We start from the raw sequence: 16,365 nt of genomic DNA, 5'->3' as shown, positions 1-16,365 counted from the left end.
ACATATCTGGAACACTGGGTACACGCAACCATTATTAGCTGATTTAATGAATTAATTTCTGTTACAAGCTGCTGCTCACAGAAGCAAAATTCTAAAATTCTGTAGAGGGAAAGTGTTTTGATTGGCTTGCTTTTTTTATTTTGAGATAGATCTCTGGTCACACAATTTTATTTCTTGGGTTTAAGTGGCCTGTGGTTTAGGGAAGGTGGTGGGAGAGTGGTGGTTAATAAGGGGTACACATGTTATCATCTAATAACTTACACTAGAGAACAGCTGTGAATATAATAAGATATTCATGAGCAAGAAACCCCGGCATATTTTGTACAGAGCGTTTTGGTACAATAAATATGAGAAACTCAGCATTCAGAATTTTCAGAGCTTCTACTGGTGCCCAAAGGTGAAGTTTGTTGAAAGAGTTTGAAAATGTCTGAATCATTATGAAATTGTTAATTGGTCCTACTTAGGGGAAGGAAAGATGCAAAAGACATGCAATTTGGCATAAACTAGTGTTAATACTTTGCACAACAGAGGCATTTCTGGTCTTTGCTTGAATAACTGCAAATATAATTTTTAAAAAATGGGATAAGAAAGATCATTATTACCAACAGTACATTCTATACTAGCTCTTTTAGGATCCTCTTAATTTTAGAATCTTCAAGGTAGCAACTTTTGTTCTTCCCAGTTCTATGATCTAGGTGACATGAAATAAAAGTTTTTCCTTTTTCACCCTTCAATGCACCAACTTTCAGTGCTCTTCTCATCAGATTAGGCTTAGACCCAATGTGCTTCCAGTATTCTGTATGTAACATAGGTTCAAGTTATGCCACCCTCTTCCTTCCTCAATACTCTTTTTAAATATGAGGCCTTTGGTAGGTTGAATAAATTGATTTACTTCATCCCATAAGATAGAGTTTAGTTAATTTATTACTCTCAGGACTATTAAATGTTTTTTGCCCTATTAGGAATCCAATTATTATGTATTTGCTGTGCTTGAGATCTAGCACATCCTTACATCAAATTTGACTTGGAACAGTGAAATATGGTTGGATGATGAAGACCTGCTTCTAAGTATGTCCATAAAAATTTTGTCATAAAAAAGTTTATCTTCCTGGATATGGTTTGAATAATGCTGATTTCAGTTGGAAATGGATGTGATTCTCCTAAGTTTCTTTTTGCATTTGCATTCTCTTAAAGACTAATTTAATTGCAATAAGCACATATTTCAATGATGAACTTACCTATGGAAGAAATGTTTTGGTTTTTGCAAGTGTTTAGAGGGGAGAATTTACCTATAGTAAGAAACACAATGTCATGTAAAAAATCATTTTCAAAATTTTTTCCGTCCTATTCAGAGGTAATTTACTATATATCAAAAGTAAGTGCTTAGTTGCAGCCTTCACAATACTTCCTTGGATTCACAAACTCTTCAGGGTAACATATTCACTTCTTCTCATATCACAGAATTTTTTAGGCAATGGGGTATAACAAGACACTGAACAGGCAATATCTCGCCTTCAATAGCACTTCTTTTCTAAAGGGAGGATCAAATACTGAACACATAAATACTCTCTGTTCAGGAAAAAATAAAACATTTTAAGCATCATTAGTTACCAAGAATCAGGGCATGACAAGGGAACTAGAAATGAGAAAGAGGTTAATGGAGGTTTCCAAGGGAGGATGATACTTAAGCAGATGCATGAAATATGTGAAGGAGCTAGATATGGAGAGCTAGCAGAACAGCACTCAGATCATCGGATATCAAGACTGTGAAGGTGGATAACGTTCTCTATGGCTATTGTTTCAGGTCATCCCTATTCTTTGAGTGATTAGGGTATGGGAGTTTGGAAATCAATCCTTTCAAGTGGGCTATTGGCTAAACTCTGCAGGTTCTGCCACCGACTCCCAAGGAACATCATCAGTCCTCAGTACAATTTCATAATGGAGCAGGGGCTCATGGTCAGTGTGAAGCTCCCTTTTCTTCCAAAGTCAACTGAGCCAAACTGTATATCCTCCCCAGAAAAGACGAGTGTCCAACTCTCTTACTGATTCTTTCACACCCGCAATCCTTTAGTCTCCTCTAAGTAGATGATCTAACCAAAAATGACTGGGGTATTATCAGGTGAGTCAAATTTACCTGGTCAACTATTTTCAACTATTTCACACATTTCTTAAATATAATTTATTTTTAAAATTCTTAAAGGCCAATATCTGTAGCCCCATGTATCCATTCTTTAAGTACTACTTTCAGATACATCTTACTAATTGTTGCCTGCACTCATTTATCCAAAACCGATGTGTAATTTTTGTGTGTTCTTGAAATTTTTATTGTAACGCGTTTTCCCAATGATTTTATCCAGTCATCTATTTCAGTATTTGTATAGGGTTATTTATCCATAGTTATGATCTCAAGACCACTCTTAAGATCCTCAAATCCAGTTATCAGGTTCAAGATATATCCTTTCCTCTCTTGAGGTCTTATTGCTTGATCCACATTTTAAAAACATCACAAGATGCTCATTCAGACTTACAGACCTCTTACCAGGGTCCAGCAAATGAACATCTCTTTGGAGTCATATTAGCAACATCTTGCCTCTATTTGCAACTGTGGTCCGCTTCTTACAAACCTTGCTGACTTCCTCATCGTCCCAGTTACCTCTTTATCTGTACTGAGGGCTTCAGTACAGATAAAGAGGATGACTTATGGACAGAGTCAACAACAACATTTTCCCAGCTAGTGAAGTTTATAACCATTACTGATTGGGCAGTTTTGAGTTTGGTTAATGTTACAGAGCTAACATATTCTATAATGCTATATTTCTACAGTGTTATGGGAAGCTGCTGAAAAACATCATATTACAAAGTCTCAGAATGGTTTGATATCCTTTTTGGAGGGAGAAAACTCCCTCCCTTTCCTGTCCACAGATAGTGCTAATGTGTGCCATTGCATATTCCTGGGCTATAGTAATCCACAAAGCAGATTCTTTTTTTCCTGATAAGAAATATCTCCTTCAGAGTTCCTGCTGTGGCTTAGAGGATTAAGGAAGGATCTGGTGTTGGCTCAGCAGCACAGGTTCGATCCCAGGCCCAGCACTCTGAATTCAGTGTTGCCACAGCTGTGTTGGAAGTTACAGCATGGCTGGGATACAATCCCTGGCCCTGGAACTTCCATATGCTGCAGGCGTGGCAAAAAAAAAAAAAAAAAAAAAAGATTTTCCTTCAGAGAAACTGAATATGCATTTCCTCTTGTAATTGCCTGTAGAATGCACAATTTTGTTTTGGAATTAATTAGCATTCACAATTCTCATAAATTTCCTGAAGTTCTACATGAGAATTTCCTGAAGATTCTATTATGAGAAAAGTTTATTTTCAATAAACATACTGAAATATAGAACTGTTTCAATGAATCTCCCGCCTCGGATTTATTCTTCTCAGATCTGATTGCATCCTAATAGAACATGTTAGGATCCAGGCTCTTTTTCCTTAGCAGGTGTTACATTTGTGGAGACCTGGGAAAATATAGAAAAGCTAAAAAGCAAAGTCAGTTTATGTAACTTACTTTTGAAGTTCAGTGACTCCATAAGAAAAAACACAAAAAAGTGCCATCTTAAGTCAATCTTTATATGTACCAACCCAATTTTATGTAAATCATAAGAACTTCCTCTCTTGCTTACTTGAGGAAGAGAAGTCATTGATGTGTTTTTTTTTTTTTTCTGGACTCCTATAACACATAGCACTCTAGGACAATTTCCAAATATTTAAAATTTCTGCTCTCAAGGCTGACTTCTCATTTTGAAGACAGTTTTCCTTATAAGCACAAGTTTTGTTTTCCCTCAAGCACATAAAGCCTATAGATAAATATATATATATATATATATATATATAGTTTAGATACATACATTTATTTGCATTTAAAGTTTTCCAAAATTAAATAACTGTCAGAAGAAAAATAGGAAGAATAATAGTTTCTTCAAATCTACAAAATTTATTCCATTTTTTGTAATAAATCCATTTTAGATAACTATTAAATATCTAATGTTCATGTTTATATCTGGTTAACAATATCTTAACAGATGTCTTGTATACCTTCCCTTAGCTATCTCTCAGCTTAATTCACTCTAAAAGTTGATTTTTATGATTGATATAAACTCTCTAATGTGTAATATTGATACGAATGCTGAATAGGACCTAAGAATAAATTCTAGTAGAATACCTTAGGAATATGCCCCAGGCTGAAGCTTCCTTGCTTAGAAGAACTCCTGTGCTTTTAAAAGATGGCGGATGTACATTTTTTTTTTGCATTTCACTTGATGAAGAATTTCAGCTACAAAGGACAAAACTAGAGTTTAGTATTAGAATCAAGAATGCAAAAGGACCTATTATTATACAGAAGAAAGTTATTTACTCTATCCTATCTTTTCAAAGCAGAAGCAATACTCTACAAAAAAAAAAAAAAAAAAAAAAACTTCCATCGTTTGCACAAAATATTCCGGAATTGTATTATAAGATGTCTCATCAACCCAACTAGTTTATAAGCAACTAGAGGGGAAGAGATATGTTTGTTTGTTTTCTAAGCCTTTCTTTTCTTCCACTACCTGGTCCTAAGTATCTAACAAAACATGCATATGAAAACATGTTGAAATGGGGGAAAAAGAGGACTGTATTTCTTTGAAAATATACAATCCCATTCCACTTATAATTGTTCTTTTCATAAGATGCAGGCTCACTAATCTTGCCATCTGAAAACAGTGAAGGCAAGTTACTCAGGACTTAACTGAATGGAACTTTACTGATGAGCATTTCCTCCCTTTAAATTGTATTGCAATGAACATTTTTATGCTGAGTAGAAAGCACATCCCTGCGCTAGATTCTGAAATCCTTCAGTTATCATCAAAAGAATGCTAAGTTTCTGCCTGTGCTTGTGGTTGAGATGTGTGGTAACTTTCCATTAAATAACCAATTGATTAATTGAAAAAATCTGATTTCCTGACAACTTGAATAAAAATAAAATGACTGGCCTTTCTTTATGATCCTTCTATAATCAATCTTGTAGGTGATTGTATAGATATATATGGGTTTTCTAAATGATACCACTTTCTCTTCCATATATTATCCATACAACTTCAAGCTTATATTATGCTACAGTAACCCAGTTATGTATATCACCCATATGAAAATCTTTTTTCTAGCTCCTTAAATCTGTAGAATGACATCTATAACATTGGTAGTTTAATTAACACATCTAAATAAAATGAGAGTGTAGTACACTAGACTTGAAACCCACCCTCTCCATCATCATCAACAAAAACAACGAAATCCTTTTTAAAAATAATTTTTTCTTCTGATCGTTACCCAAGTTCTTCCCTTTTACTGATGTAAAAAACCATATTTCTTACTGATATATATAGGGCCAGGTGATAATTCACATTTCCTTGTTCATGAGCTATGTTTAACTTACCATTGCCTCACTTCTTACATAAACTGCATTTAATTGTACTATTCCATTTATACTGGACATGCTTGGAGGAGGGGCAGTGGGGAAAAGACGAGATGGACTTAGTGAATATTCTTCAAGATGTTGAAAACATCCAGATCTAGGAACAGGTTTAGTGATCCTCACTTGCATTTTAAGACAACAAATGGAGACCAGGACTTTGCTTGTCCATATCAGAATGTCTCTTATCTGGTGTCCATACACTATTCAAGAGGATCCCCAAAACTCTGCATCCTCTAAGGTCTTTGCTCATAAAGGTAGGACCATGTCTCCCTGAGCAGGAATGAATGGCACAACCTGGAACTCTACTTTCCGTGATATAACTAATATTCCTTGGGCCTTTTCATCACCATTCCGAGAAATGAAGAAACACTCCTAGTAATTTAGGTTCTTAAGGGTGAAATCCAGTTCAATATACCTATCGAGGGAAAGGCAGGTGGATGTTATTTGAAACTAGAAAATCTAAGAAATAGATGAGTAGATTAGTTGATGAGTTATCTGCAAGGTAAGTGCATCTCCCAGAGTTATGGCAAAATAAGGAATGAAAGAGAAACATTGGACTAGATGAAATAGTCCTTGATATACAAACAGGAAGCCCTTGAATGATGAATAAAATGATAATAAAGAATAAAGACTAATAGTTCCCATTGTGGCTCACTGGGTTAGGAACCCGACATAGTGTCCCTGAAGATTCAGGTTTGATCCCTGGCTGCCCAGTGGGTTAAGGATCTGGCATTGCCACAAGGTGCAGCTAGGTTGAAGATGTGGCTCAGACCCAGTGTTGTGGCTGTGGCACTGGCTAGCAGCTGCAGCCCTGATATGCCAAAGGTGTGGCTATAAAAAGAAAAAAAAATAAGGACTAGTTTATCTGTATAGAGTATACAATATACCTTGAAGTTATTAAAATAATTAAGAAATAAAGATCTCTAATTTAAGATTGGGAAGGGGGAAGAATACCTAATTCTATGCTGCTTCTATGCCCAGTGGTATGAAGATAACAGTTTATTTTAAATGTAGAAGAAGAGCAGGTGGATTTTTAGCTTGGTCAGAATGGAATACAAAAAAATTGTTTCAAAAATAAGGTTAATCTATGTGGAAAGAAGGATGAAGTCCAAAATAAGGAGCTGAAAGAAAGAAAATGAGGATAAAGATACAGATAGCAACCAGGTAATAGAAAATATCTATTCTGAATGTCAAGTCACGGGAAAAAAATGAGAAACTCACTATGTTCAAGGTATCTTGAGCAAACTGCAAAGAACAGTTTGGCAGCCTACTCTCCAGCAAAGTATTTCGAGAAATCTTTAATGTATGGGAGTTTCAACTTCAGGTGGGGAAATGTCAAGAAAATGTCCAAATAATTGTACTTCATAAAACATAACATGTGGTTAGAACTTAATTCACTGGTTTTTAAGGCAATTTGACTTAATTTCCCTACATTTCAATATTGATCTTTCTTGAATTGACAAATATGTTACTGTCCACCTGAAACGGACAACACTTATGACTGGAACCTAGCCAGAACCCAGATTGGGACTTGAACCCATGTGCTGGGACTCGAACCCAGCCTAAACCCAGATTGGGATTTGAACCCATGGTTTATAAATTAGAATCACTTACCTAGTGTCTGGTCTCACTGAGGTTCAGTTTCTTTGTGTCTCAGCATAGAAAGAATCCAGGGAAAGACCAAGTGATAGACAAAAAATTGATTTATTAAGATAAGATGCTTGTGAGAAATGCAATCTGAGAGGCAGGAAGGCTCTTCCTCGAGGATAAGGTGGGCTACATTTTTCTAATTCAGGGAAAGTGGGGAGGGGGAAAGACTGCCTCTTCCTCTTTCTTTGAGTAAACATCAGGCTTTCATCACTAGCTCCTCCTTCATAACCAGTAAAAGAATATTTGACCCTATGACTTCAAACTAGGACTGTCCTAATGCTTACTCAGATCAGCAGAAGGGGTGGTAACATGTGCTAAAATATGTTGAATCATCTCAAGTTTCTGTATAATGAGGGTCTCCCACTTTGGAATGTGGGAGACCCTTGTAAAGGGTCCTGCCCTTGTAAAGGGTCTTGCTGAAATTGCATGCAGGACTCATTTTATCTTTCACTTAATGACCTGAGGCATATATCTTGCTTTTATTTGTGGTTTAATAGTTAAAAAAGCCTGCTTTGCTCTGATGACTTTCTTGAATGATTATTAACTTACAGTGATCTCCCAAAACTCCCCTCTCTGTGGTCCCCTAGTGGGACTTCTATGCTACCTGTGTAACCATCCTACTCCTTCTCTATTATACTTAGAATGAATTCTTTTTTTTTTTTTAAACCATCTAGTAACCACTTCTCATCCTACCAGAAGCAGCTAAAATTTCACATGCTCTATGAAACCCTTCCAAATCCTCCTATGGATAAGTATTAGCTTATTTTTATCTTCTCATGAGTACTGGTAATCTTTCTAACTTTGTCTTTACATCATAGGATCCACAAGATAGGAATCTGACTGTATTTGTTATTGTCACCTCAACTTTCAAGTGTCAATTAGCAAATACCAATGTTGAGTAAGGGATCTGAAATTCAGTCTTACATCTCTCACTGACACAGGTAAGTTACTTCTCATGACCTTTACCTTCATCTAAAAATTAAGTCATGACCAGCTGCACTTCTCTCTTACATGTTATATTTGACTCATTTTTTTCCAGAGGTCTGAGCAATTATCTAGTTAGAAGTGAAGCAATAATTTATTAGCAACTGCAGATACCACCATACATTTGCTGATTAAACGAAGCCTGCTCAATGCCAAAGTTTATCACTTAAGGCAAAAGAAGCTGAAGACAGAAGACTTAACTTCATTTAAAATTAAAAAGAGAAGAAAGCTATGAATAAAGATTATGGATTATACAAAACTCCAGTGAAACAACCTCAGGCCCACAATTAATAGGAGTTGATGGGCTGCACTACATGAAAAAACACTACATAAAAAATGGAAAGTGATTTTGGGAAGGATTCAGTCCTTTCTGATAAACTGTAAACCCTACTCTCACTGTGAAGGCGTAAGCCACCAGCAGTGAAGCAGCAATCCTCTGGATGATTGATTGTTTTCAGACATGCTTGAAATGGCAGCCTTGCCTCCTAGTTAAGGAAAGCAACCCATTACATGACATCTTAGTATGTGAAAGGGCATCTTATCTTAAAGACAAAGAGACATTTTCTATGTAGAAGCAAGATACGAAGGATTTAAACAAAATAAACACTATTCTTAAATGTAATACATCATATCCTGGTACCCAATCAATTTCTAGTTTAAGCAGTGCTACTCGGTATGAGACAGAGATGAAAGACTAAATGATATAAAGAAGAATGGGGCACAGTCTTGCTTTCATAAAAGGCATGAACTATTAAGAGAGACAGATAAACCAATGTGTAATATGAAATTATCATAGAAATAAAGAGTATTTGTTGAAACTGGAAGAGGAAAATGTAGCCCATTTTGGGACTCTTGGGAAAATCTGCTAGAGTATTTCAAAGGACTCAGGGAAATAGTTGTGTTTACTTGTTTATTAAAAGACCTGATAGGGAGTTCCCGTTGTGGCTCAGTGGTTAACGAATCCGACTAGGAGCCATGAGGTTGCGGGTTTGATTCCTAACCTTGCTCAGTGGGTTAAGGATCCGGCGTTGCCATGAGCTGTTGTGTGGGTTGCAGACGCATCTCAGATCCCAAGTTGCTGTGGCTCTGGTGTAGGCCGGCGGCTACTGCTCCGATTAGCCCCTCGCCTGGGAGAGTCCCTAGAAAAGGCAAACAAACAAATAAATAAATAAATTTACAGTGCATAATCCCAACATTCTCTTATTTCTTTATTTTACATAAACAGTATTCAGAATTTTGAAAGTTATTTCTAGAAAATAGAGCATTGTCTAATCTAGATTGTTTACTTTTATGAAGAATATTGTTGAGAGCTACCTAAAGTATAATTACTCTTGATTGTTTTCTTCAACTTTGGGTTTAAATGTAAGAACATTTTTTTAGCAAAAACAAAATTGAGATTTTCTTTTTTAATTTTTGCCATCACAAACTCAGAATTATCACTTTTAATACAAGTCCATATTTATAACTCAGTGAAACAACTGTTAACATTGACCTAAATTTCACAGTCTCCCACAATCTAAGAATATTTTGCACTCTGAGAACAAAAATAAAATTTAATGCTAAATTGTAGGGGTGTGGGAAAGGGAATAGGGAGCTTGACAAGAGCAAAGCCATTTTGCTGCCTCTGTGCATCTTGGTCAACTTAAGGTGACTCATACGAGGGCTCTGGGAAAAACAACATCATTAGGACTTGAGAAACTCCAGTCCCCATTATTCTAAAGAAATTCAAAAACAGCCAGATTGTGCTTGAGGTTAATCATTAAAGTAACAATATAAGGCATTGTGTACAGCTATACATTTTTCTGTACCCTGTATGTAACTAAAGATTAATGTAGCATGTTAGACACGTAAGCAAGCATTATACATGTTATCTCCCCCTTTTTGTTCAGGGTCCATGATTGGGAAGTGATTCCCTGTGGACCCACTGGCATAATAAAGCTGCTCTCCATCTTCCTCGAGTGTCCTCTGAGGAGATTTCTGGGAATTCTACAACATAATGAGAAAAGAATACATTGAGAAGCAATTGTTCATGAAGGGTCCCCTTAGTTTGTGAGGAATGCTTCAAACAGTTTAAAACACTAAAATATCTAGCATCACAACAGCTATCATTTTGGTCTGAGATATATGCATTTCAAGTAAATGATTTGCCAAGCCTAACTTTCTAGAATATGAAGGTTTGTTGTTGTTGTTGCTAAAGCTGTGCTGACATACCCTGTATTTAAAAACTCATTATTTTTAAACACAGATCACAGATTATTTCGTTTTCTTGGTCCTGCTGCAAAATTCTCTCTCCCTTTCTCTCTCTCTCACCCACACACCCCTATATATATATGATGCAGATCTTCATACCCTTGAAGTTAAGGCCATTTTACTAGTTTAAGCATAATGTTTTTCCCCTCTCTCCATCCCTGATGTACACACAAAACAAAAATCCATGGCCCATGACTTATCAACAGGGTCAATGGAAGAAAAAAATTAACAGTCTAATCATCATCTGATATGTGTCCTTCTTCACCTGTACTACTTTTCTAACGACTTTCATGCCATTTATATCTCCACTTCATATGCTTAAATTCCTTAATTTCTCAACATCTCAAACATCTTCAGTGACTCTAGAAGTTTCAATCATGAAACATAAAATTAATATCCCCCTCCTGTAAATCCTAATGTATTTTCTATTAAACAGAGTTTCACCCAAGGATATACAAAGTACACAATTATGAAGGTCAGAGGACAGGATGCTGCCTATTCAAGTACATTGTACATTTTTTATTTCTATCCAATCTTCCAATAGCCACCTAGTTGCTCTTATGAATGACCTATTTTTTAAGTAAATTAGCTCACCCATCATTGTGCTTAGCACAATGCCTCCTTTTGAATGGAAACATTTATTTATTTGATATTTAATGAAATAGTATCCTTCTAATTCCAGTTCAGCTAGAAACTACTATATATATTTTGAGGACTATTTGTTTGTTACCATAAATATTTAAGAACATACAAGTAAAAGGAGACTGCAGCATTGTACACTGAATGTATATCTCCAGGTATCCTAGGCTTACAGCTGTGATTATAATATGTCCCAGCATGTCACATTCTAATTGCTCCTGGGAAATAGTTTAAAAAGTGACCTTAGTGTACCCACACACAATTTTTAATGATAGATTATACACACATGCTCCAAACTCTATAGATCAGATTTTAATTAAAAAAAAAACTGGTTTTATCCCAACCTTAACAACTTTCTATATGAGGCACACTTTAAACTCTTTAGATGTATTAATTCTCACAACTGTATTTGTTTGATATTATCATTGTCCTTGTTTTATACCTCATTAGACTTACCTCAGTAGGAATTAATTTTTGGTCATATAGCTAGTCAGAGGTAGAGGCAGATTTTTTTCATTCGAAATACCTGACATTAGAGTCTCCATTTTAACCATGACCCATAATATTTGGTCTTTATCCAGGTAATATCCATTGGTTAATAACTTTAGAGCAAACTTCAGAATAATGGCTAATTGTGTCTACTTTATTATCCTTATTAAATGCTACAAAGTTAATATTTCACTTTTTTCTGGAAAGAGTAATTTATATGAATAATCAATTAACCCAAATTGATATCTATTCATCATAAAATTATTTAACCCTGTATGTAGTATATTTTGCTCTAGCTGATTGGACCATTCAAAGGAGGGAAAAGCGAGTCTAAGTGTGTCCATTTTTCAGAAATCCTTAGCACATATTCCTTTTAAAGAGCAAAGAGCCTTGTATGTAACAAAACACTGCCTAGAGCGGGACTCATATTAGACACAACAGCTTAAGCTGGGGAAGGAGATGAAAGTATAATATCTGATAATAAACTACACCTACACCAGGGGAGAGAAAATTATCCACGAAGATGAAAAAGCCCAATAAATTAATATTTCAAAATGTATTCAAAATTTAGAAGTGTGCAAAAATTTCTAAGGACAAAACAAAATAGAAAAAGAAGATTTCAGAGACAGAAAGTGAGAGTCACATCAATAGATAGCTGTGAAATGAGTCCTAACAAAATTCAGAAAGTCACTAGATAAAAAATTTTCAAGTTGAAGACTAAATTACTAGAAACACTAGAAAAAGGAGAGAACTATAAGTTAAAAGGGCATTGAGAAAAAAACAGCAGAATGGAGAAAAGCAAACACAATGTTCATTTAGAGGAAAATGGAGTTGAATTTAAAAAGACAATGATACATAAAGAAAACAAACAAGATTAAATTTGCATTAGAAATTGATGCAAGAAAGCAAATGAACAGCTTTTGATGTTAAATGTAGATTTCATTCACAAGAACCTATGAGAAGGGAGTGAATTCTTATACTCTGCGCTATTAACAGGATGGCGTCAGTTTCCTTTTTCTTTTTTGGGGGGTCCACACCTGCAGTATATGGAAGTTCCCTGGCTAGAGGTCCAGCAACACTGGATCTGAGCTCTACCTGCAATCTACACCACAGCCTGAGGCAACACTGGATCCTTAACCCACTGAGCGAGGCCAGGGATCGAATCCACATCCTCATGGATACTTAGTTGGGTTCTTGAACTGCTGAGCCACAGCAAGAACTCCAGAACTTAAAGTTTTCTTAACAAATAATTTGGGATATAAAAATATTTCTTTTCTTTCTTACTAGCAAAGTTGTTAGCAATGTCTATGTTCTAACAAAATTTTTGTTTATTTTAATGAGATGATATAAATTAATTTAAATCAGCATTTTAATGCTTTATTATATACTTAAATTTTGTTAAGAAGGCAGACTTTATTTTAGATGTGTTTTTTTTTTTGTCTTTTTGCTATTTCTTTGGGCCGCTCCCACGGCATATGGAGGTTCCCAGGCTAGGGGTCGAATCAGAGCGGTAGCCCCCGGCCCACGCCAGAGCCACAGCAACGCAGGATCCGAGCCGAGTCTGCGACCTACACCACAGCTCACGGCAACGCCGGATCTTTAACCCACTGAGCAAGGGCAGGGACCGAACCCGCAATCTCATGGTTCCTAGTTGGATTCGCTAACCACTGGGCCACGACGGGAACTCCTAGACTAGATGTGTTCTTATCACAAAAAAATAATAATAATAAAGAGAGCGGAGGAAAATCTTAGAAGTGATGGATATGTTTAGGTCATAGATTGTGGTGATGGTTTGACTGATATACATTTATCTCCAAATTCATCATGTTATATAGTTTTTGTATGTTAATCATACCTCAATAAAGTGGTTTAAAAATAAAATGCTATGTTAACAAGCATAGCAAAATTTTTTTTGCTCTATTTGAAGGGAAGTATGTAATCCTCTGAAAGTCCATATATAAATTTATAAACTTATTGTACTGGGTGGTGATTGCAAACAAAATATTAAAATATTTGTGGTCTTTTATTATTATTATTTTTGATTTTTTTTTAGGGTCACAGCTGCAGAATAGGGAAATCCCTAGTCTAGAGATCAAATTCTCTTTACCCAGAATGCCATTTCCCCACTACTTCCTTTTGCACTGACAGAATATAGCTAGTCTTTTTTCATTAAAGGAATGTTTACTGCATGAACTTGAACACTTAATGCATTGCTCTTATTTTTTTTTAAATGAAGGATTCTAATTGCCTTCTAATCTGAATTTTTTTAAAAAAAAATTCTAAATTGCCTCTGACATTCTTTATCTCATTTCTGAATGCTACTGTCATCAAACAAACACAGTAATTCTGCACTCCTGATACCACAATGCTTACTTTTATTCATTCCACAGTGTTTTATGGTTGCCAGTTTACATACCGACCTTAGTCTACTAGATTCCTTGAGTATGGAAACAGGGCCTTATCACAATCCTTAAATTTTTAGAGTAGCATCTTAGCAGATACACATTTTTTCTTAAAGTGCAATGACATGGAATAAGAAAAATGGAATACCATGAAAATCCTCATGTTATGGTAAAATAAGTGTAAAATTGAGTAGATTTATAATTACTACAATTTAGTGTCACTTATTTCAGTTAACATACTTGCAAATCATTAACACATCATACCTTCATTAATTTTTACCTCTTTTTATGATAAAACCCAGGAGGGATATGAGAATACATATTTTTAGCTATCCCTAAAGTATCTTACTATCTTAGTGGCTAAATAAAAATTAAAGTTCTTAATGAGTATTGTCAGAAAGTAGTAAATAAAATATGTATCAAATATTAAATCACTGGGCTTTGTAGTCCTATCTAAGCAGAATTGATTGTCTTTTTTTTCAGATGTCCATATTCCCATCTTATCTATTTCGGAAAAAAATGTGAGAATTATATATATATATTTATAAAATATATATATATATTATATATGTTATATGTATGTATACCGTAAAGCACACAAAGATATAGCTATATCAGCAGGTTATATTATCTTATGGCTGAAAAAAATAGAAAAATTACATGAAATCTATTAAAAATAAAATACTTCATAATTTTGCCCAACCTCAAATTTAATAACAGAAAGTTTCCATTCAAATAAACAAAAATGCATATGTTAATAGCACAAAGTAATCAATCAATAACATACTAAAATATTAATAAATGATATTTATATTAGAGAAATTTTAAAGGTTCAGTACAATGAAAAATAGAGCCTGTTCCTAAGTAAGAAGTCATCGATATTGACAGATGAGTGAACTATCAACTGTATTAGTGATGAACTAATATTATATTATTTGTTGCCATTATTACACATATTTCTGAATAAAGCAGACAATAGTTTAATCAAAGTAATAAGTTGATAAATGGCATTTTTTTGTTACAGTCTTTCCTTTGATAGATTTCTATAAATGTGATTAGATAATAAATACATAATGAACAATTTAATTTAAAAAAACTATATTCATGACTAACCTGTCAGAATATTTATAAAAAGAACTTATATATGAGCTAAAAATATAAAATTTTGAGAATAATCTTGGAATCAACATTTGTATTAAAATAAAACTGTAGAATGTTCCAGAAAGGCAAGAATATTTAATGAGTGGAGATCATCCTATGATTATTTAGACTGTTTCCAAATTTTGATTACTATAAGTAACACTTCAGTAAATATGGGAGTGCAGATAGATCACCAGGATAGTGACTTCATTTCCTTTAAACACATGCCCAGAAGTGGAATTGCCAGATCATATGAATTTTCGAGGACCATCCATACTATTTTCCACAGTGAATACACAAATTTGTATCCTCATCAATACTGTATTGATTTGCTTTTCTCCACATCATTGCCAATATTTGCTATCTCTTGTGTTTTTGATAATAGTCATCTTAAAGAGAAGTGAGATTTTCATTTGCATTTTCCTGATGATTATAAATGCCTGTACTTTTTCATGTACTAGATGGCCATTTGTATGTCTTTGTTAAATAATGTCTATTCAAGTACTCTAACCATTTTTTAAAAATTGTTTTTATTGTTATTGTTGAATTGTATATCTTTTCTCTCATATTTTGGATTTTAACCTCTTATCTGATACAAAATTTGCAAATATTTCTCTCATTCCTTAGGCTCTTTTCCACACAAAATTTCTCTGTTACTACAGACTCTAATCAACAGAAACCTGGCCAAAACTGCATAATCATTGTCATCTCAAGACATTAAATTTTGAAGCGACTTTTTAAGCATCGGTAGTTGACTAACTCACACTCTTCTGCATCTTACTTTGCTCATTCAAAAGTAACTCAGGAAAACCCTTCAGTGCTAGATTCAGCAGAACATTCACTAAAATAGGCATGGGACAGAGAAGATAAGCATGGCTACTGTGCAAGGATGGCATGCATAATTGTGAAAAGTTCCATATTTTATATATGGACCTCATATACTAATCACAAACAAAAATTCTACTATAGATACAAACCCAAAAGAGAAAGTCATCCGGCCATAACACTAAATCTAGTTATCAAATCAAAGCGGAGAGAGAAAAAGAAAGGAACAAAAAATAAACTACAAAGCAACAAGAAAACAAGTAACAAAATGGCAATAAGGACATAACTATTAATAATTACTATAAATGTGAATGAATAAATACTCCAGTCAAAGATATAAAGTGACTGAATGGGTTAAAAAAGAACCCAAAAATGAAAACCTTAAACTATTCTCATTTTAATTTTTGGTAAACTTTTGCTGCGTTAATTTAAACTACTCTGGGTGATTTAAAATATTCTGTCTTCTGGAGTTCCCACTGTGGTGCAGCAGAA

The 16,365-nt window shown here is 34.6% G+C and overlaps 1 non-coding gene across 1 annotated transcript; it reads left to right on the top strand.

Moving 5' to 3' along the window:
* The first annotated feature begins 15,865 nt into the window (after window positions 1–15,865).
* On the top strand, window positions 15,866–15,972 carry LOC125128519 (U6 spliceosomal RNA). The gene has a single exon (XR_007135230.1). It is a non-coding gene; the product is annotated as a U6 spliceosomal RNA (small nuclear RNA).
* The last annotated feature ends 393 nt before the right edge of the window (window positions 15,973–16,365 follow it).

This window comes from Phacochoerus africanus, chromosome 5 (assembly GCF_016906955.1).
Source record: "Phacochoerus africanus isolate WHEZ1 chromosome 5, ROS_Pafr_v1, whole genome shotgun sequence".
Lineage (NCBI taxonomy): Eukaryota > Metazoa > Chordata > Mammalia > Artiodactyla > Suidae > Phacochoerus > Phacochoerus africanus.
The sequence above is the reverse complement of the archived record's forward strand: the minus strand, read 5'-3'. Positions and strand labels throughout refer to the sequence as shown.